Raw genomic sequence first — 21,174 nt, forward strand, 5'->3', positions numbered from 1 at the left:
CAACATGCAAAGGAATGAAAGCGGACCACTTTCTTACACCACACACAAAAGTAGACTCAAAATGAATTAAGGACTTAAATGCAAACCTGGAACCATAAAACTCCTCAATGAGAGGATAGGTGGTAATTTCTCTGTCATCAGCCACAACAACATCATCCTAGATATGTTTTCCCGAGGCAAGGAAAATAAAATTAAAAATAAACTATTAATATGACATCAAAATAAACAGCTTCCACATAGCAAAGGAAATACCCAACAAAACTAAAAGACACCTACCCTAATAGGAGAAGATATCTGCAAATGACGTATCTGATCATTAGTATCCAAAATATATAAAGAACTCACACAACTTGACACAAAGAAAACAATCCATTTAAAAATGGACAGAAGAAAAAAAATAAATAAAAATGGGCAGAGGACATGAACAGACATTACTCCAAAGAAGACATACAGATGGTCAAGACATATGAAAAGATGCTCAACATCACTCATCATCAGGGAAACACAAATCAAAACCACAAGGACATAGCATTTCACATCTGGCTAAATGGCTAAAATAAAAAGCACAAGTAACAACAAGTATTGGTGAAGATAATGGAGAAAAATGAAGCCTCATGCACTGTTGGTGGGAATTCAAACGGGTATAGCCGCTGTGGAAGACAGTATAGAGGTTCCTCAAAAAATTAAAAATATAACTACCAAATGATCCAGTAATTGCATTACTGCATATTTACCCAAAGAACAGAAAAACACTGATTCAAGAAGACACAGGGACCCCTGTTTACTGGAGCATGGATAATAGCCCAATTATAGGAGCAGCCCCAGTGCCCACTGACAGATGGATAAAGAGGGAGCAACATATCCATACAATGGAATAATATTCCGCCATACAAAGGAATGGAATCTTGCCGTCAGCAGCACGGGTGGAAATAGGGAGTATGATGCTAAGTGAAATAAGCCAGTCAGAGAAAGACAAATATCGTAGGATTTTACTCATAAGTAGAATTTCAGAAACAATACATGAACCAAGGGGGAAAAAAAGACCATCCAAAAAACACAATCTTAACTATAGAGAACAGTTACCAGAGGGCAGGTGGATGGAGCGGGAGGTGAGGGGTGGGGTGGGGGTGGTGGTGCTTGAAATAAGGGGGTTGAGAATACTCTTGTCTTGGTGAGCACTGTGTAATATAAGGAATTGTTCAATCACTATATTGTACTAACTACCCCAAATTAAAATTTTAAAAAAGAATGTCTCGATTTCCTAGATTTTCTTTGATTTCCTTGATTTTCCTACAATTTTAAAATAGACGGAGCTTCAGTTTTGCCCTGCCCCAGGATAACCAGCAGAGGGAGTCTCTTGAGGAAGATCCAAGTAGTTTTATAAAACTTCAGGAACTAAACAACAACAAAAACCCTTCAGAAACTAAATTTTCTCTCTATATTTAAAATGTATTATTAAACTAAATTTACATTCCTGCAACATATAAATGAAAGCTACTCTCAAAAAACTATAAACAACAAAAAACCCTCAGAATCTATTTTCTTTATATTTAAAATGTATTATTAAACTAAATTTGCAACATATAAATGAAACCTACTCTTAAATATATAGATGGATAGAGAATCTAAATACTACATAACAATCTGATACATGCATTCATTTATTAACTCATTTAGCTAATATTTGCTGTCTGCTGAGTTCCTGAGACTCTTTTAGGAACTGAGTATATCAATGAATCAATGAACATGAAAGAAAATATAGTACTTTATGTATTAAAATATATATAGGTGTGTATATATATGTCTAGGTGTATAAAACAAGTAACAAAATAGGATATAATGTCAGATAGGGATATGTGAGGATAACAATAAAGCAGGTAGGGAGAGAGTAATGAGGGAAAGTTGTTTTAGATGGGGTTATTAGGGATGAACTTTCTAAGGATTTTGGCAAAATTGGAAGAAAGAGAATGTGTCATCTGATTTCCTGAGGGAAGAGCATCCCCATCAGTTTTAAAAACAAGTTTAAAAAAATGCCTGAAGTAGTAATTCATGTTTTTTATTTTTGCTTAATATTTCTTCTTTTCCTCCCTTCCAGGCACATGGAATGTAGTTTCTGGCCCTTTTGTGTTGTGATGGGTCTTACGGCAAATTCTGTCCAACAAATCGTGGAAAGAAATAATGTGTGTCACTTCTGGATTGAAGCATTTACTTGTCAGCTGGAAAACGTACGTTTCTTCTTTTCTCCTTTCAGAGCAATAATTAACGGTGGTCAAGGTATTGAGCGTTTTCTCACCTGTATACCCTTTAATAAAAAAGGTAGACCCAACAAGACAAAACCTTTGGTTTTAAGAGTTTTTTATTTTGGAGTTAATACATTACTGCAGAATAACCCAGCCTGTCCTGATGCGATAGGAGCGCATGAGTCTGTTCGAAGAGAAGCGAGGAATCCACAGGGGCTGGAGAAGAGCAGGCCCCAGAGGCACGGAAAGGAGGTGAAGTTAGAAGTAAATTTGGACCATATCACGCAGAACTATGAAAGCCACGGTTCACGGTTTGGAATCTTTACTGAGTGGTGGGAAATTATCACAGGGGGATGTTGAAACAAACCCAGAACGTTAGCCTAATCTGTGAAATTTATGTTAAAAAATATGATTTCTCATTTGAAGTTGTTATTTAACTCACCAAAGGCTTAATATGCTGTGCTGAGAACTTAAATCATAAAATGGTGATTTAGGAGCTGAAAAGATTTCAAGTTAAATCCAACACTTTGGGTAAGTTATAACATAAAGATGAATCTACATATTTTTCCTACTGGAAACGTTTAGAGATTTACAAAATGTAGGAAACAAAACTTGACGAAAGTAAAACCAAACAACAAAACTTAAAACTGACTCAACCACCTTAAAGTTGTATTGGAAAAAAAGTACATTATAAATTAAAATATAGGGGATCCCTGGGTGGCTCAGCGGTTTAGCGCCCGCCTTCGGCCCAGGGCGTGATCCTGGAGTCCCGGGATCGAGTCCCACGTCTCCCTCTGTCTCCCATGAATAAATAAATATTTTTTAAAATAAATAAATTAATTAAAATATACATAATTTATGCTGCAAAAGAATGCTCTTTGTGTTATTGGTGCTCTATTCAAAAAAGAGAAAGAGTTTGGCTATTTTTCTCATTTCTTCTCAATAAGAAAGGAATGTATCGATCACATCAACGGCTAGGATTGCTCCGACCTTAAGCAGAGTCACAATTCGCAGTGGGGGCTCAGAATGGGTGCATGTGGGTGTTTCGGTGGCCCTCAGGTGGCCCTCATTCACCTACAGCTGCCATATCAATGGCACAAAAAACAGGTTTGACTCGATTTGGCAGTGGCTTTTCCTCTAACGGTATTTTCAAGAGATGGGACGGCTTGGGGTTGAGTTCCCAATCCTCTTCTGCTGTAAGAAGTGGGATAAAACAGTGTCGCCAGCATCAAATGCAATTAGTTCTTCTATTGACTTGCATTTGTAATGTTAAGATCATACTCCTCTGTGAGGAGAACTGATAACAGATTCATTCTCACGTACACACTAATATCCTTGAAAACCGAGTGGATTTGTTTGACGACTTATCTCTGTGTCTCTGAGATCACAGCATTAAGGAGATGTTCCCGGATGACAGCGGGAACAATACTTCTGAAATATTTGGCTAATACGGATTGTAGATCCTGTTCTCCCCTCCTCCTCCTCCCATATGCGTCCCCTCACCATTATTTGAGTATTCGGTAGTGGAAGGGGTGGGCACCCCGGGTGGCAGCAGGGCCATTCCCACTAGCCCAAAGCTGGAAGTAACCCGTGTGGCCACTGATGGGGGAGCACGTAGTGCTCTGTACAGACCACGGGAGGCTATGCAGCAGCAAAGGAAGGAAATTCTGGAACATGCTGAATTTTAGAAAGAAAGAGAAAGAATATACAGCGGGAGCCAAAAGGTACTCAGCAGACAGAGGCGTAGGAGAGACACAGGAAGTCCTCTCTAAGGCCTTTCTTGAAATCAGGCCGTTTTGAAGAGAATGGACATCCCTGGGAAAGGTGAGTCCAGCTCCAGAAACAGCAGCTCTGGCTGCAAATATAGTGACTGGGGATGTGGCATTTTCCAGCGATTCTAAGAAGCACATTTAACCCACATGTTAGCATCTTAGAATTGGAGTGTCTCCTACAGCGGAGGGTCCCTAACAACTGCTGTGAGCCGAGCAAGAGCCGTGGCCCGCCACCTGGCCCGCCTGCAGGAAGGCCGCACCGGGCCTTGGCGCCCGGGCAACCGTGGGCTCCCCTGAAGGAGAGGTAGACACAGGAGACGGGGGTCCGGTGCTGGTGGCACACGCGCCCCTTCCCGGGAGCTCACCTACAACGCCACGTTTGTCTGCGAAACAAACAACAGGGTGCACTGTGGGCCTCGGAAGCAAGACGCACGTGAGTGGAAGCGGTGGGTTGGCCTCTTGAGTTGGCTGGTTGCCCGTTGCTGCGATGACCTTCACAACACCGTCGCCCAACGCTGGCCAAACACAGCAGCTGTGTCACCGTCATGCCTGTGCCTGAGGTCGGCGGAGGGTCCGCCGGCTTCCACGACAGCCCCTTGCAGGGCTCGGCTTCTCAGGTGTCTGCCGCACCCGTCATGTGCTCACCCAGCCCTGCTCCCCAGCGCTTCCCGCTTCAGCAGCACACGTGCCCATCCGACACCTTTCTCCAGGGCCGTGGCTAAGGGTACGACGCTTAGGTCATAGATAGTAAATGTTGACCTCCATAGCAACAACTCATCTTACACAGTTGGTGTATTTTACAGCCACCCCAGCCGTGCGTGAAAGTTCTGTTTGCTCCACATCTTCCGCAGTATCTGGAAGAATCAGTCATCCTGCCATCTACTGGCTTGCGAGGGTTCTGGTGAGAAGCCAGCTATCATCCTGACAGTGATTCCTTTGGGAGATAATATGTCTTTTTCTCCTCTGGCTGCTTTAAAAATATTTTCTTTCCTTTTGACTTTCAGCAACTTGACTATGTATCCCAAGGTGTGGTTTTCTTTATCCTACTTGAGGTTTTTTTTTTTTTCTTTTAAAGATTTTATTTATTCATGAGAGAGAGAGAGAGAGGCAGAGACACAGGCAGAGGGAGAAGCACCACTGGGCCACCCAGGGATCCCCTACTTGAGGTTTTTATTTGGAGTTTGTTAAGCTTTGTGATCTACAGATTGATATTTTTTGTTAAATTTGGAGAAATTCTGGCCATTATTTGTAAAACATGCTTTCTGCCTCATTCTTTTTCCCCCCTCCTTCTGTGTATTCTCCAAATACACACATTTTAGATGGTTTATTAATTCCCAGAAGTTACAGTTGCCCTATTTATTTTTCTCCTACCTTTTTCCTTACTACGCTCTTTGGTTAGAAATTTTCTACTGAAGATCTTTAAGTAATGCTCTCCAATTTGTTTTGAGATGGTATAAATTTCAATTTTAGAAATTGAATTCATTTTTCTTTTATTTTAGAATTTGCACATTTCCCAGAATACTTCATCTCTTGAACCATTCTATTGATCTTTTCTCATGAATTCCTTCTTTTTCATAATTATGCTAAATTCTGTAGCTGCTAATTTTAGTATCTGAGGCACTTCTAATTTTTTTACATTGACTTTTTCCCCTTGGTAATGAAACCAATTTTCGTGCTTCATCATATATCATGATATTTTACTATATTGTGAATATTGTATATAAAAAGCAGTATGAAATTTTTAATTCATTTTGCTTCATTGCCAGAGAGTGCAAGCCACTGCCCCTCTTCGCCAGTTAGGGTAAAGGTGCTGGCATTAAAAATCTTTACAGAGTCAACGTGACCTGAAACTACTCACAGCGTTAGTTCCTGAGTTCACCTGGGATCAGCCCTGTCTCTGTTTTCCTGTATCATCACTGCCTTTTTAATCTTGCCCATATTTCAGGTGCAAGAAGGTTGGGATTTAGTGTAAGGCATTTTGTTTTATCTTTGAGTTCAGCTTTGGCAGTGCTCCGAGATCCAAGGAACAACATGTGATTTCTCTCTGCTTCTCAGCCCCTCCTCCATGGCTGATTTCTTAGTAATATTCAGATTAGGGAAACTTACTTGGCTAAGTAATTTGTTCTTTGTTTGGACTCTTCCAGATGTAAACATCTCCTGCCATCTCAGTATCATGAAAAACTCAGCTGTTTCTGCCCCCGCAGAGTCTTCGCCGACAGCAGACCTACATCTCTATCCACCCATATCCAGAGGAACAACCATCCCTCAGGTACAGAAGTTGCTATGTTACTCTGTTCAACGAGGCAGCACTTGCTCTTCTCTGGAAATCAGTTTATCAAGCCTTTATTCTATCTACTCTCTTCCATTATCCTGCTAGGAAAAGATGTTCACTTAATCCGTTTTGTTGATGTTGCTCTTAGTATGATTCATAAAGGTTCCTTGGTTATTCCCCATATAAACTAGAATCGGAAGCCAGAGACCATTCATGTTTGACCTTAAATTTGTATTCATAGTTTTATATTATTTTTCACAAAATTTCCCCCAAATTAAATAAGCTGTAGGGCTCTAATAACTACGTCTCTCTTGAAAGAGTTAAAACACTTCATTCACAGTGCAATTAAAAAACAAAAATTAGGAGCTCTTGGATGGCTCACTCACTAACAGCATCCAACCCTTGATCTCAACTCAGGTCTTGATCTCTGGGTTCTGAGTTTAAGTTAAAACATTTAAACATTTTAAAAAAATGTTTAAGTAATCTCTACCTCCAGCATAGGGTTCAAACTCACAACCCCAAGATCAAGAGTTACATGCTCTACTGACCGAGGTAGCCAGGTGCCCCCACAGTGCAATTTTTTAAATCAAGGAGACGTTAAGACAGACGCAAGGTAAGTCCTACGTGGGATCTGCATCAAACGCTTTTTTCTCCCACTCCATCGTCTTTCACCTTCTCTTCTGCCACTTTCTATCCCTCTCTTTCTACTCAAGAAACAGAAATGAAGATAAGGGTAAGACGTCATAACAAGACAGGGGAGGGTCAGAAAGCAAGAGAGATGCCATGTTGGAGGCAAAGAATTAGGGCGGATATCAGAGAAAGAAAAACAATTTTGAGGTACACTACGATTCTAAGTTAAGCCTCCAGCAAATTTAGATGTTGAAACTGCATTCATATATTCAACGTTACTGCATTTCAGTTTTGAAACATGAAGAAGGCACGACGGCAGAGGGCTGGAGGTGGGCCGGCAGTCCACGGGGAGTGTGGCGGAAAAGAGGGGTGGAAAGGGAGAGGCCAGGCCGTGGTCGGGGGGCAAAACAGGAGGAAATTTCATGCATGGAAAAGGCCTACACCCAACCCACACCCACACCACTGTTTTGATCTTGTAACTAATTCTTCTTTGCTTCCCCTGTCTCCCAGCTCAGAGGATTTGCTTAAAGTTATAGCCAAGCCCTGCTCAACACATTCCCCTCTCCCACACCTTCCCTCCTCACTCCCAGCCCACACCACACGCAGCAGAAAAGCAGTTTAGAGATCTCCCGTTGCTCCCTCACAGGCCCACGCTGCAGCTGAATATTCCCAGCCCACTACAGGATCCGTTCGCTGTAATCTAGAGACGACTTCTAATGTCTTTAAATTCTGTGACGTTTCGATACAAAGAAAAATAAGATGACTCACTTCATGTTTTTGACACATCCTCTACTGATTGTCCTTCATGATTATACAATCATATACTGTCAGCCTGACTCCTTATAGGAAGGGTCCAAGTCCCTCGTACACACAGACAAGCCTCAATCTTGGTATTTCAATTCCAGGGAAAATTTTAAGTGATAAATCTCTTCTACTGTGCATGGAATTAGAAAGTCTACTTAAACTACCATAAGGCAGATGAATAGAAGATGAATAGACCTAAGTGTCAAAATGTATTTGGGAGTTTTCTCCCAATGTGTAGGGCCCTCTTTGCCATCACTTTCAGCTAGATAAAACCCACTAATCTACGCTGATGCTTCAGGACAGAACACTCGTTTCCCTCAGGATTTGCTGGGATAACTGAGGATGTCCCATATTCTTACTTTGATCCATGTGGCTTCAGCTATCCATAGATTGTCAGAAGCTAAAACAATTCCTTGGCAGAGAGCTGTCAGGGACCATTCATGGCTCAGGAAATTTAAAAAAAAAATGGTATCAGAGAATATCTAAAGCTTATGAGCTGCAGACTGGCCGCACAGACTTATTAAAAGCAGAGGAATTATTTATGCTGGAGGGAAGAATTACAATAGAAACACAATGGGATTTGGGCTGATGAACTGGTAACTGAGTTTAGCATATACTATGAGCCCCTATTTTTTAATATAATTCAAAAATCTTTAAAAAGCAGTAAGCTGGAAGTGATCAGTGTGCAGCGTGGGCCTGTGAGGGAGCAACGGGAGATCTCTAAACTGCTTTTCTGCTGCGTGTGGTGTGGGCTGGGAGTGAGGAGGGAAGGTGTGGGAGAGGGGAATGTGTTGAGCAGGGCTTGGCTATAACTTTAAGCAAATCCTCTGAGCTGGGAGACAGGGGAAGCAAAGAAGAATTAGTTACAAGATCAAAACAGTGGTGTGGGTGTGGGCTGGGTGTAGGCCTTTTCCATGCATGAAATTTCCTCCTATTTTGCCCCCCGACCACGGCCTGGCCTCTCCCTTTCCACCCCTCTTTTCCGCCACACTCCCCGTGGACTGCCGGCCCACCTCCAGCCCTCTGCCGTCGTGCCTTCTTCATGTTTCAAAACTGAAATGCAGTAACGTTGAATATATGAATGCAGTTTCAACATCTAAATTTGCTGGAGGCTTAACTTAGAATCGTAGTGTACCTCAAAATTGTTTTTCTTTCTCTGATATCCGCCCTAATTCTTTGCCTCCAACATGGCATCTCTCTTGCTTTCTGACCCTCCCCTGTCTTGTTATGACGTCTTACCCTTATCTTCATTTCTGTTTCTTGAGTAGAAAGAGAGGGATAGAAAGTGGCAGAAGAGAAGGTGAAAGACGATGGAGTGGGAGAAAAAAGCGTTTGATGCAGATCCCACGTAGGACTTACCTTGCGTCTGTCTTAACGTCTCCTTGATTTAAAAAATTGCATTGTGAATGCTGTGTTTAATTCTTTCAGGAGAGATGTAGGTATTTGAACCCTAAAGCTTATTTAACTTGGGGGAGTTTTCTGAAAAAGAATATAAAACTGAGTACAAATATAAGCAGAGGACGTGTCAAAAGAACAAAGCAAGTCACCTTATTTTTGTATGGAAACACTGCACAATTTAAAGACATTAGAAGTCATCTGCTAGATTACGTTTAACGGATCCTGTAGTGGGATTTAGCTGTATTCTGGCAACTATTCTCTATTTTTTCTCATCAAAGGCATCTGGATTTTTTTTAAAGATTTTATTTATTTATTCATGAGAGACACAGAGAGAGGCAGAGACACAGGCAGAGGGAGAAGCAGGCTCCAGGCAGGGAGCCCAATGTGGGACTCAATCCCAGGACCCCGGGATCACGACCTGAGCTGAAGACAGATGCTCAACCACTGAGCCACCTGGCTGCCCCAACATCTGGATTTTCTAATATGAAATTACCTCTCCTTCACTCTTTGTAGTTTCGTTGAGACTGTCATTCAAGGTATATAGACTTCCCCCGCTTAGAGACAAGGGTCATTCACCCCAGGCCATCTGCACATCTGAACTTTGAGTCTTGAGTTAATAGAAGAATAAAAACCAAAAACCTTTTGGAGATGTTACTTGTCATCAGCAGCATGTTGATAAAACTGTCATTTGCTCCATCCGCCCAACTTCTCTGAGCTGTATCTGTTCCTATCAAGTGAGGCCTGGTTTTCTTCAGTTCTCTCACTGTCCATGGTGCCATCCCATGTCCTTCTAATAAATTCCCTTTTAATTAAATCACCTAGTTTGTTTGTGTTGTTTACACCAAAGAAAACCAACTCATACAAATGTGCTAAGTTAATGAGATGCTAGATGATTTTAAGAGTAATTAGCTACTTTATAATATGTCTCTGCTTTCCTAAGAATACAAATATTTGTTTTAATATTTAAATAAAAGTTCTGAAAGAGCTGTTTAAATACTCTGTGGGACTGCAACAAGGTGTGAAAGATTTAGTCAGGAAACAATCTCAAGCAGAAGCAGCAATCTTCTATGTGGAGAAAATGATGGATTGGTAAAGGCAGTTTTGGTGTTCCTAATCGAGAAGGGTTTAGAGCTAGGATTGCAAACTGAAGTATCTGTAGGGAGTGAGCAAGGATGCAAATGGGTGAGTCATCTGTGATACTTTCACTTCCACAGAGAAATAACAGCCCATTTTTATTCTTTGATTTCTTTACCTCTTCATTTTCTACCTCTGATGGAGATATGTGCCTAAAGACAGTGCTTAAATCTGAGGAAAATACCAATGCCAGTGCAATAATAAAAGTCAACTGAAACTCACCCTCATTTTCAGAGAAATAATAGGATCATAAGGACTCAGACACTGGAGAACATATGCCCTTCAGATGGGGCAACACTCTTTGGCTCTGGCCAATTGCTGCTTTGCAGGAAGGCTAACCCAGTAATGTTAGCTCTTCTGATTTCTTTTAAAAAGTAGCCAAAAATATTGATGCTTGATGCTTTCCCAAAATATACAAATAATCTGCTTATTATATTTAAAAATATGGGTGAGCCCAGGAAAACAGTGTGCATTCTACTCCTGACCTATACTAAAAGTTGGGATGTGGTAATCCATATAGACTTGAGGCATATAAAACACTTACTAAGAGACTTTAGGGGAAAATGGCATAACAGGAGAACCCTAGGCTTACCTCATCCCACACATACAACCTGATAACACCCATATCAGTGTAAATAACGTATAGTTTTGTAGAGAAGGTCACACTGAAGAGGGCTTGAAGGGCAGAGACATAATGGGGAACCAACGAGACCCACAGGACTGTCCATGGGAGGGGGTGATACCTCAGGCACAGAACAACAAGCCCTCACACCAGCAGCCTGGGCATGGGGAACCCACAAGGGAACCTTATGACATTTGGCCTTAAAACAAGAAGGCCATAATTCTGTGAGTTCTTTCAATCAACAGAGCTTAAAACCTGGATCTTTAAAGCTCAGCAGGCTCTGGGAGAGCCAGGAGGGGGAGAGGAAACTGAGTTCCATTCCTTCAAGAGACAGCACAACAAACAGCCTCACTGAATTACAGCATAGAAGCAGCAGTTGAAAAATGCGTGGGGAACATTTGTTTGCTAATCTCGGAGTGTGTGCTGGAGGGCCAAGGGTGTTTGGGAGACTTGTCCAGGAACAAGGGAGCTGGCAGGCACCAATGCTCTGCCCTGTTCCCAGCTGGAACCAATGCAGCAGCAACACTCTCTGCCTAATTTGCTTAACAGTGCACCATACTGCCATGTTCTCCTGTGGACATACCCTTCCAGGCCTTCTGTTCCAGGTCTTCTCCCATAGCAGGCCCACTCAAACTTTGCAAACATTGTGTGCCTTGCCCACAAGCCCTTATACATATATACCCCCTCCAGCCTGGCCAGCGCCAGCAGGAGTTTTGAGGGGGTGCAGGTCCCCTCCACCATTGGCCCCCACAAGGACCATGCTGTATCACATGCTTACCCCCATGTTCTCCTCTGGACACACCCTCTCCAACCCTGCAGCGGTAATTTCATAAAGCAGCTCCAGGTCTCCTCCCACAGCAGACCACTTAAACTTTACTAACATTGCATGCTCTGGCCCTGTGTTCTTCTGCTGATCTACCCTCTCCATTATGCTCTTGGTCAGAGCCCACCCAAAGAGGTGCCACAAGCCTGGCAGGATGGAAGCAGCTCTAATAAAGACCAGTACTCCCAAAATGACTCTTTCCACAGAAAGAGGGGGTGGAAACTACAAAATCAGTCTGTGATCTCAGGAATGGGTTGTGGGCAGATATTGGGTCTGACTGCAGGTCCAACCCAACAAGAAAAGCTTCTCTAGGGCTAACAGAGGGAAAGCAGCCTGCACTTTGATACCAATCTCTGGTAAGCACATGGTCTGACTCAACTCAAGCCCAAAGCAGCCCCAGATTGGCCCACTAACAACAAAGGGCCCAAATCATGCTCACAACATGCAAAGAGAGCCAACACAGATGATTAGACTGAAGGCAAAAGTTGCTTAGCCACAATAGTAGAGTGTGTGAAACACACATAGGAGACACTTCCGATGTGCCAGGTTCAGTGAACAGGGGACATTGCATTGCAGGGCAATACAGGAACTTTTCTTCATAAACTACTATTTTCAAGAAGAGATGCAAATGATTTTCCTAACACAGAGTAAAAGACACAGAGACTGAACATGATAGAGGAATATGTCTCAAATAAAAGGATAGAATAAAATCATGGCAAAAGATTTAAACAAAACAGACATAAGCAACACACCTGATAGAGAATTTAAAGTAATGGCCATAAAGATACTCACTGGACTTAAAAGAAAGAGTGGAAGATCTCAGTGAGACCTTTGACAAAGACAGAAAATATTAAAAAGAACCATTCGGAGATGAAGAACTCAATAACTGAATTAAACATACATTATATGAAATAAACAAATTGGGATCCCTGGGTGGCGCAGTGGTTTAGCGCCTGCCTTTGGCCCAGGGCGTGATCCTGGAGACCCGAGATCGAGTCCCACGTCGGGCTCCCGGTGCATGGAGCCTGCTTCTCCCTCTGCCTGTGTCTCTGCCTCTCTCTCTCTGTGTCTCTCATGAATAAATAAATCTTTAAAAAAAAAAAAAAAGAAATAAACAAATAGTAGACTAGAGGAAGCAGAAGAATGAATCAGCAACCTGGAGGACAGAGTAATGGAAAGCAATCAAGCTGAACAGGAGAGAGAAAAAATAGTAATAACATACGAAAATAGACCTAGGGAACTGAGCAACATCAGCAAGAGTAATAACATATGCATTATAGGGATCCCAGAAGGAGAAGAGAGAGAAAAGCGAGCAGAAAATGTATTTGAAGAAATAATAGCTATAAATGTCCTGAATCTGGGGAAGGAAACAAAAATCTAGACACAGGAGGTAGAGATTTCCCCCAACAAAGTCAACTATGTGTCTGCACCAAGACACATAGTAATTAAAATGGTAAAAGGTAGTGATGAAGAGAAAAATTTAAAAGAAGTAAGAGAAAAGAAAACAGCTACATATGAGGGAAATCCCATTAGGCTATCAGCTGATTTTTTAACAGAAACTTTGTAGGCCAGAGAGGAGTGGCATGATATATTCACTGTGCTGAAAGGGAAAAATCTGTAGTCAAAAATACTCTATCCAGGAAGGCTCTCATTCAGAATAGAAGGGGAGATAAAGTTTCCCAGACACACAAAAGTTAAAGGAATTCATCACTACTCAGCCAGGCCTACAAGATATGTTAAAGGAAACTCTTTGAGTGGAAAGGAAAGAATATAAGAAGTAAGAAAAAGTAGGAAGCACTAAAGCAGTAAAATTAAGGGTATCCATAAAAACCAGTCAAGGGACTCACAAAATAAAAGGATGTAAAGTATGGCACCATATACCTAAAATGTGGGAGAAGAGGTAGTGGGACTAAGAAGGGGTTCAGACTTAAGCGACTATCCACTTAATACAAACTGCTCTATGCAGATGTTACATACCAACCTAATGCTACCCACAAATCACAAACCAGTAATAGATATGCAAAAAATAAAGAGAAAGGGATCCAACTATATAGCTAAAGAAACCCAACTTAACATGAAAGAAGAGAGCAAGGGAAGAAAAGAAAGAGAAAAAAAATAAAAACAACCATAAAACAAGTAACAATATGGCAACAATACATACCTATCAATAATTACTTTGAATGCAAATGGACTAAATGCTCCAATCAAATGACAAAGGGTGATGGAATGAATAAAAAAGCAAGACCCATCTATATGCTCTGCCTACAAGAGACTCATTTCAAACCTAAAGACACGTGCAGGTTGAGAGTGAGTAGATGATGGGACAGCCTTCAGCTCAGGATGTGAGCCTGGAGTCTGGGATCAAGTCCTGCAGCAGGCTCCCTGAATGGAGTCTGCTTCTCCCTCTGCCTCTGTGTGTCTGTGTGTGTCTCATGAATAAGTAAATAAAGTCTTTAGAGAAAAAAAAAAGTGAGTGGATGGAGAAACATTTATCATGAAAATGGATACGAAAAGATAGCCAGGGTAGCAATATTTATATTGGACAAAACAGGTTTTAAAAGAAAGACTATAACAAGAGAAAAAGAAGGAAATTATATAATTATAAAGGGGACAATTAGCAACACAAGAAACAACAGGTGTTGGTGTCTATGTGAAGAGAAACGAACCCTCATACACTGTTGGTGGGAATGCAAACTGGTGCAGCCACTGTGGAAAACAGTATGGAATTCGTCTATCTACATACCAGGCACTTCATTTGGAGTTATGAATAGAAAAAAGGTGGGGGAAAGGCCTTGATACTTTTTGAAGAAAAATTTGGTAGAGGAGACAAGTATACATATAATTACAGTGCAGTGATATACCCAATATGAGGATGAATAGGATACAGAGGAAGGGCTATATGGAGGAGAAAGCTTGGTGCTATTTACCATATAACCTCTCTTTCAACTGTACCTCATTTTATGCACTCTCCGGCACAAGGAGGTTATGCTGTATGTCTAAACTGGAACTAAGACTCCAATCCAGAGAGACTCTTAAACATACTCTTAACCACTAAGTTAAGATGCCTTTAAATGCCAAATACTGGTCAGAGTTCAAGTGGTTCTTGATTAGCAAAATCTATTTTTACTAATAGTGCAAAAGAAATACCACAGCCCATATATTAGAAAATATGAATTCAATAAATGGAGTCTTAACTAAAAAAAAAAAAAAGTATGGAGGGTCCTCAAAAAGTTAAAAATAGAACTACCTTATGATCCAGCAATTGTGCTACTGGGTATTAACCCAAAGAATTCAAAATACTAATTCAAAAGGATATGTGCACCCCAATATAGCAGCATTATTTACAATAGCCAAATTATGGAAACAGCCCAAGTGTACATTGATTGATGAATGAATATACTTACATACATACACACACATATTGACATACAACAGAATATTACTCAGCCATAAACAAGAATGAAATCTTATCATTTGCAACAACGTGGATAGAGCTGGAGAGTATTATGCTAAACTAAATAAGTTAATCAGAGAAAGACAAATACCATATGATTTCACTCATGTGTGGAGTTTAAGAAACAGAACAAATGAACAAAGGGGAAAAAAAGGATGGGGGGGCAACCAAGAAACAGATTCTTAACTATAGTGAACAAACTGATATTTAGCAGAGGGAATGGGTTAAATCAGTGATGCGGATTAAGGAGAGCACTAGTGATGAGCACTGGGTATTCCATAGAAGGGCTGAATCACTATATTATATACCTGAAACTAATATTACACTGTATGTTAACAACTAGAATTTATTTATTTATTTATTTATTTTTTTAACAACTAGAATTTAAATAAAAACTTAAATACATGGAGACAAATGAAAATGAAAATACAATGGTCCAAAATCTTTGGGATGCAGCAAAAGTGGTTTTAAGAAGGAAGTTTAGAGTAATACAGGTTTACCTCAAGAAGCATGAAAATTCCCAAAAAAAGCAACCTAGCCTTACATCTAAAGAAGCTAGAAAAAGAGCAAACAAAACCCAAAACCAGTAGAAGGAAGGGAATAATAAAGAATAAAGCAGAAATAAACAATGTAGAAACTGAAAAACAAAATAAAACAATAGAAAAGATCAATGAACCAGGAGCTGGTTATTTAAAAAAGAAATCAACAAAACTTGTAAACTTTTAGCCAAACTCATCAAAAAAATTTTTTTTAAAAAGGAGACGGAGGGAGGGGGAGAGGGAGAGGGAGAGAGAGAGAGAGAAACAGAATTAGAAATGAAAGAGGAGAAATGACAATTGACACCACAGAAATATAAAGGATGAGAGAATGTCATGAAAAATTATATGCCAACAAAGTCAACAATCTGAAAGAAATAAACTCCTAGAAATATATCACCTTGCAAAACTGAATGAAGAAGAAATAGAAAATGTGAACTGACTGATTACTAGCAATGAAATTGAACTAATAACCAAAATACTCCAAACAGGGGCGCCTGGGGGGCTCAGTCGGTTGAGCATCTGCCTGTGGCTCAAGTCATGACCCTGGGGTCCTGGGATGGAGCCTGGTGTCAGGCTCCTTGCTCAGTGGGAAGTCTGCTTCTCCTTCTCCCTCTGACCCCCCCCCACTCCCGCCTCCTGCTTGCTCTTCCTGTCTCTCACGCTCTCAAATAAATAAAATCTTAAAAAACCAAAAAAACCAAAAACTTCTCAAACTGTTTCAAAAAAATAAGAAAGGGAAATCTTCTAAATTCATTCTATGAGGCTAGCATCACACTGATACCAAAACCAAAGACAGTACAATAAAGGAGAAGTGCAGGCCAATATCTGATGAACCTAGACGCATACATTTTCAACGACAAAATATTAGCAAACTGAATCCACCAATACATTAAAAAAATCATTCACTATGATCATGTGGGATTTATTTCTGGGATGCAAGGTGGTTCAATATTCACAAATCAATCAGTGTGACACATCACATCAAGACAGAGGATAAAGTCCATATGATTGTGTCAACAGATGCAGAAAAAGTGTTTGCCAAAGTACAACATCCAACACAGTCGGTTTAGAGGGAACATATCTCAACATAATAAGAGCCATATATGAAAAATCCACAGCTAACATCATACTCAATGGTGAAAAACTGAGGTCTCTTCCCTTAAACACAGTGAGATTCATCTCACCCCTGTCAGTATGACTAAAAGAAAAACACAAGAAACAACAAGTGTTGGTGAGGATTTGGAAAAATGCAAACTGTTGGCGGGAATGCACACTGGTGTGTCATTGCAGAACACTGTAGAGGTTACTCAAAAGATCATAAATAAAATCATCACACGATCCAGTAATTCCACTACAGGGTATTTACCCAAAGAATACAAAAACACCAATTTGAAAGGATATACACCTCTATGTTTAGCGCAGCATTAGTCGGGATGTATATGCACAAACATGCACACACACAAACACACACACACACACAGGAATATTACTCCACCATAAAAAAGGATGAAATCTTGCCACTTGCAACAACATGGATGGACCTAGAGGGTAAAGTGCTAAGTAAGAGAAGTCAGAGAAAGACAAAAACCATATGATTTCACTCATATGTGGAATTTAAGAAATAAAACAAAGAAAAAGAAAAGAGACCAAAAATACAGATTCTTAACCAAAGAGAACAAACTGAGGGTTAGCAGAGGGGAGGAGGGTGAGGGGTAGATGAGCTGGGTGAAGGGAACTAGGAGTGCAGCCATCATGACGAACACCGAGCAATGTACAGAATTAAGTCATTATATTGTACATGAGAAATTAATATACACCGTATGTCAACGATACTAAACTTTAAAAGTAGTAAGATACGATTTCAAAAATACTTATTAAGCACAACATTTAAGCGAACAAAATGATTTTTCAAGTCAAACTTGTAAGCTAGCTTAAGCCAATCCCCAAGGGTTGCCTGATGGGATTTTTCAGGGCCCAGCCAATGAGGGAGGATAAGCAGAGGAAGGGAAAAAGAATCTGTTGCGGGGAGCTTGGCAGGACGTGCTAGGCCATGATTTATGCCTGGCCTGTAAGCGGTTTGGTCATCCAGCTATAGACACAGAAATAAATTAGAGAAACCTAAATATTCTTACTTGAATTGTAGGAAGCCTGTTCATCTCAGATCCTGGAGTGTCCTAAGCTGAAAGAAGAATGTTGCATTCACGTCAAGCTCCTTTTAGACTCTGCGTTTTACCTCGTGGGCTTCCTGGGAAAACGAATCACCGTTTTGCCGCTGAGCATCTTCAAACAAAGAAGGGAGTAAGGTTGACGTGGCTGTTCAGATCCGTTAGTGAAGCCGCGGCGGCTGTGGACAGGTGGTCTCCAGAACGCCCCAGCCTCATCCGTACCCAACAGAAGCCTCGGAGAGTGGGCGTCTTTCTACTGCGGCACGAGGCTCCCAGATACTGAGACAAAAAGTTGTTTTTGACACATGTTGCTTTTAGGAAAAAGACTGGAAGTAGGAGGTAAAATGACACATAAGCGTCTGCATCCTAATGATTATAGAGAAGAAAGAAAAAAACCTGACTTCACTTAGGGGCTAGATTAAAATCATCGAGGAATGGGGAATATAAATAATAGTGAAAGGGAATAGAAGGGAAGGGAGAAGAAATGTGTGGGAAATACCAGAAAGGGAGACAGAATATGAAGACCCCTAACTCTGGGAAACGAACTAGGGGTGGTGGAAGGGGAGGAGGGCGGGGGGTGGGGGTGACTGGGTGACGGACACTGAGGGGGGCACTTGACGGGATGCGCTCTGGGTGTTATTCTGTATGTTGGCAGACTGAACACCAATAAAAATAAATTTGTTATTAAAAAAATCATCGAGGAAACAAAAGAATCCAGCAGGAAATCAACGCGCGTGATAAAACAGTGACCTCAAAAGATACGCCACTTGGGCCCAAATGTGTCTAAGGAAGTAGAAGATTTTGCTTATTCCTGACAATTTTTTTCCCCAATGAATGTCATCACACTATTTATTAGTTTTAAATAGTTCATTCCCTTGTAGTTCAGGCATCCTGCACACCATAACATAATTAATTTGGATTCTGGAAATATACTATGCAAAAATGGAAGAATTGGCAATTTGACTTCTCCTGGTCACTGAGGCACTGAGCAGGGTGTGTGTCTCACCTGTTTTAATCTGGATTAATCCAGGCTTCTACGAAGGGGGCTCTCTGAGAGTAAATATGACTTCTTACTAATACAGAAAAATAATATGTTATTTATTTGCACATATAATGGTAATGTGGCCGGTCACACGTTCATGATCTCATTTTAGGTTCTAATTCTCATGTCGAAATGGCAGCTAAACCATGACATATGATTTCTGCTTTCACGTCTAAGAAAACCAAGATACATAGAAGGTAAATAATTAGTTCAAGATCGTACCTTTCATGAGTGTAACATCCGGAATATGCTTCTCAGCCTCTCCGGCTCCAAGCTGTGCATTTTCCCCTCCTCTGTCCCGACCTGAGGAAGAGTGAGTGAGAGCGGACGATGAGCGGGGACCTGTTCTCAATATGACGGTCAACATGCAACCTTCGTGACAGCACAGCGCCAAGGAAGGCAGGCCACGGGCCACATTAAAAAAATTCCTTTTGTAGAATGCATGCCAGGGACTCAGGGCCAAGGATTATTTTGTGTGTGTTCCTACGTCCACCCCACAAAGTACACAATTTAGTGGTCTTTTACCAAAGGCAATCTGATGAATGTGCGCTGATCAAACATCAGTGTCAGGAAATGTGGGGAGTCTGGGGAGAACAGACTAACCCTTGGATTGGGAGTGTGCTCAAAATTCAGCAGTGGCTTTAGAATATCTAGAGAGAAAGGTCCTGGGGATAGGCATGTGAGCAAGGAAGAAAAAAGAACAACTAGGGAATTTGTCTTGAATTGGCCACATATGTGAAAAGAATACTGTTTGTGTTTAATGTGTGTTATTTTGGAGTCACTTAGGGGCCAATGGGTATCACAGAGAGCTAGAATGCTTCAGAGCCCACATCCTACTCCAGTGACCTACAAGGAAGAACACTGGGGAGAATCGCAGGGTGTGAGGGGTGGGGAGGACAGGTGCAGGAGGACAGGTGGGGAGGACAGGTGCAGGTGGGGAGGACAGTGCAGGAGGACAGGTGGGGAGGACAGGTGTGGGGGACAGGGTGGGGGGACAGATGGGGAGGACACGTGCAGGTGGGGAGGACAGGTGCAGGAGTTTGCAAAGCCTCAGGGTACCGACGTGGCTGGGCGCTGAGTTGGGCACAGCCAGACTGCACACAGGGTCTGGACTTGCCTCCCGCTCTCACCTGGACCCTTCTCCTGCATTACAAGCCATGGACCATTTTCCATTCAGTGTTCTATCTCTAGAGATATTCATAGCAGAAAAAACAGGAAGAAGGTGCAGGTTGGCCCCAGTGTGTATCAAAGGGCACACTCTTCAGGTATCTGAACATACCCCATAACCTTCGGCCTCCTCGAAGGACTTTAGAGCATCCCACAGCCAGACAGGTTCAGACTGAGTTATTACTTAAAAGATGAAGAATGAACAAAAGTTTTAAAAAGTTGGCATATTTCAAATTCATTTTACTTGTTAAAAAAAAAAATACTGGCCCCACAGGTACTCAAGTCAGTGGGGAGGACAGGTGCAGGGGTGGGGAGGACAGGCAGGGAGGACAGTGCAGGGTAACCTTGAGATGGCTTTCAGACTAGCAGGAACGAGTTCAGGTTGACTGTGGAAGAAGGATAAAGCGGGTACGGGGGAGCCAGGGGCCAGGCCTGCATGTGCCCCCCGGGGGCGGGGTAAGGGGGGCCGCAGCAATGGGGCCATGGCTGGCTGGCGGTGAGAGACACCTCCGAGTGGGGTGCAAGGCCCTGAGCCCGACGGCCCCCGCCTGTGCGGAGCAGAGCAGTTGGGGTGGCACCGAGGTGAGGGAGCCAGCAAAGGGAACCCCGGCAAAGAGTGGGTCAGTGACGAGGGGCAGAGCAGGACCTGCGGGAAATCGTGGTTTCCGTGCTCGACACGGAGTCACAGCACAGGGGACTCGAACCCATTTCTTTCTCTTTTTATGCCTCATTTTCTTTACGAAATCTGTCCTCTTCCCCCACAAGCATTCTTTAAAAATTAATCAATGAAAAAATACCTTGGATTTTCTGTGGCCTCAGTGTCTCTCTAAGATTAAGTCTGTTTTCCGTAAGTTTAAAAGAAAAAAACAGAGATTTTATCAAAGTTTTGAAGCAGAGCTAACAGGAGGTCTCGGCCCGACGGCTCCCTGTCATCTGGTGCCACCGCTGCTCCTGTTACAGGAATGCGGCTTCGCACTTCCTCCAGGAAGCACCTGGACGCCTGCTGACGGCAGGATTACGGCCGGCCCAGAACACAGGCAACTGTCACCAAAAGCTCACTTCCTACAGTTGTCTGCCCTTTGTGCCGTGTAAGCTTTTTTTTTTTTTTTTTA

The 21,174-nt window shown here is 41.9% G+C and overlaps 1 protein-coding gene and 1 long non-coding RNA gene across 9 annotated transcripts in view; one reads left to right on the top strand and one right to left on the bottom strand.

Annotated features, from left to right (window-relative positions):
* The window catches only part of LOC106558507, an 86,210-nt gene extending 81,469 nt beyond the window's left edge, over positions 1–4,741 (bottom strand). The window contains exon 1 of one of the 3 annotated variants that reach the window (XR_005356526.1): positions 4,378–4,740. This is a non-coding gene — a long non-coding RNA (uncharacterized LOC106558507). Of the gene's footprint in view, positions 1–4,377 lie in introns of all 3 variants that reach the window. The other 2 variants (XR_005356527.1, XR_005356525.1) reach the window with 2 other exon arrangements.
* The window catches only part of TMEM232 (transmembrane protein 232), a 249,087-nt gene extending 229,803 nt beyond the window's left edge, over positions 1–19,284 (top strand). Inside the window, exons 15-19 of one of the 6 annotated variants that reach the window (XR_005356520.1) lie at positions 2,096–2,225; positions 2,413–2,551; positions 6,157–6,281; positions 17,832–18,192; positions 19,008–19,284. The gene's annotated coding sequence lies outside the window, so the exon portion shown is untranslated. Of the gene's footprint in view, positions 1–2,095; positions 2,226–2,412; positions 2,552–6,156; positions 6,282–9,629; positions 9,934–17,831; positions 18,390–19,007 lie in introns of those variants that run through there. The other 5 variants (XR_005356519.1, XR_005356521.1, XR_005356523.1 and 2 more) reach the window with 5 other exon arrangements.
* The last annotated feature ends 1,890 nt before the right edge of the window (positions 19,285–21,174 follow it).

The sequence above is a fragment of the Canis lupus genome, chromosome 3, assembly GCF_011100685.1.
Source record: "Canis lupus familiaris isolate Mischka breed German Shepherd chromosome 3, alternate assembly UU_Cfam_GSD_1.0, whole genome shotgun sequence".
In the NCBI taxonomy this organism is placed as follows: Eukaryota; Metazoa; Chordata; class Mammalia; order Carnivora; family Canidae; genus Canis; species Canis lupus.